The 1,967-nt window shown below is 66.4% G+C and overlaps 2 protein-coding genes across 2 annotated transcripts in view; both read left to right on the top strand.

Annotated features, from left to right (window-relative positions):
• Positions 1–1,967, top strand: part of LOC127750752 (uncharacterized) — a 106,757-nt gene that overhangs the window by 30,719 nt on the left and 74,071 nt on the right. The window lies entirely within an intron of this gene.
• Positions 1–1,967, top strand: part of LOC127750753 (splicing factor, arginine/serine-rich 19-like) — a 10,967-nt gene that overhangs the window by 951 nt on the left and 8,049 nt on the right. The window lies entirely within an intron of this gene.

Here is a 1,967-nt window from a genome sequence, read left to right as displayed (position 1 = left end):
CCGCGACCCCAAAATTTTTCCCCGCGACCCCATCTGGGGTCGCGACCCCTAGTTTGGGAACCGCTGCCATAGCCGCACACTTCCATCCCCCGCGACGCGTTCCCATCGTGCCTACCACTTCCGTACCCCCCTCCCCCCCCCTCTGGCCGTCGCCCGTTCCGCCCGGTGCGACGCCTGGGAAACGACTCTCTGCAGCTGCGTTCGGCAGATCACAGAGTGAGGGGAGGGAGCGCAGGGGCGTCGGGAGTCGAGCGTGCGTCAGTCACCTCCAAGTGCGGGCGTCACAACACGCGGTGTGGCGGGGCGGGGCGGGGCGGGAGAGGATGCAAGTCCCTGGCAGGTCACAAGGCTGCTCTCGTGCAAAGGAACAGCCAGACCGTCGTCGTCGACGACGACGACGCCCTCGTTCACCTCCCCGTTCCCGCCCCCCGCTGGTCGGGCTGGGCCGGGCGCTGCCGGTGACGGACCCGGACCACCCACCTTCTGATTACCCTCGCCACGCCACGCCACGCCGCGCTGCTGCCGCCCGTCAATTTCACGCGCGGAGAGCCATGCCATTGCAGCGGCAGCCGTGTGCAGCAGACAGATAAAAGCAACACGTATACGGAGTAAGACCGATGCCCGGCTGCCCGCCGGTGCGCCTGCCGCTCAGCTCGCTCGCCCGCCAAAGCTCGTGGTGCTGATGGCCAATCTCACAGCCTCTCCGGCAGAGCACCACCGGGCACCGCAGGGCACCACACCCGGGGGCAGCGCGCCAGGAGGAGCACCGCGGAGCGGCTGATGGAGGTTGAGTTCGGTAGAGTGCGGCGCGCCCAGGAGGACAGTAGTTACGAGCAGCGTCAGCAGCTCAGCATGGCTCAGCACACCGGCGCGATCCTTGCCGAACATGAATAAAGATCCGTACACTTCCGTGCGGCTCACGCGGCTGGGCTCGCGCCATACTCAGCCGCACTTGCAGACCGGAGGGCAGGGATCAAGGACACGGCGCTGCTGGGTGCTTAAATGCATCCCGCTGTGGAGCCCGTCCGCCGTCGTCCGTCCCTCCGTCCGTCCCTACAAACGGACGCAGCCGCGAGGACATTGCGAGGCTGCTCCTGATGAGGGGTCCTCAAGTTCAAACGGACGGGGCTCTCGCATGGGCGTTAGTCACGCCTAACTCTGACACGGACCCGCGCTAATGGGGATTTACTAATAATAGTATTGCTGGCTGATTGGGCTGTAATAAGCCAGAAGCCCTCTCGCCAAGTTTCGTGCCGGCTGGTTTCGGCGCTGAGCGGCGGCGGCGGCAAGTGAAAAACGTGTGCCAGGCGACGCGGCGTGGCGTGGCGCGGCGGGGTGTGCGCCGTTTGACACGTACCGCGCGGGACGTGCTAATTAAAATATGGAGTAGCCGGCTGTACTCGCGGGCGCGTGTGTGTGTGTGTGTGTGTGTGTGTGTGTGTGTGTGTGTGTGTGTGTGAGCGTGCGGATACGTGTGGGCGTAGGCGCGCCGCCGGCACCTGCTCAGCTGATGAGGCGCCCAGAAAAAAACGGTCACGTGATGGTCGCGATCGGCCATGCAAAATGAGCCCCAGATGTCGGGTCACGTTTCATCGGCACCTCCGCCTCCCCGTCCACCTCCTCCTCCTCCTCCTCGCCGAGCAGTAGTGCATCGCGCGGTGTCGCGCCGGTCGCAGGTGCGTCGACCCCGCGCCCCTTGCCTCCACCCAGTCCTTCGTTACCCGCCCCCCGCTGCGGGGTGGAAAGGCTCTCTCTCTCCTATGAATGGATCGCCTGTGCGCGTCGGGTCGGCTCAGGCTCAGCTCAAGGGGCTCAGGTGACGCGCAGGTGGCCCCGGACGACACCCGTATCCTGTGCGGCAAGGTGCACAGCACAGCAGCACCCGGGGTCGCTGCCGGCGTCCTGGGCCACCGCGCGCGCACTTGTGCCAACACCCCGCGCGCCCCTCGCCCGCGATAGTCCCCCCC

The sequence above is a fragment of the Frankliniella occidentalis genome, unplaced genomic scaffold, assembly GCF_000697945.3.
Source record: "Frankliniella occidentalis isolate FOCC.00 unplaced genomic scaffold, Focc_3.1 Scaffold252, whole genome shotgun sequence".
NCBI lineage: Eukaryota > Metazoa > Arthropoda > Insecta > Thysanoptera > Thripidae > Frankliniella > Frankliniella occidentalis.
Note: the sequence above shows the minus strand (reverse complement) of the source record. Positions and strands in the feature narration are given on the sequence as shown.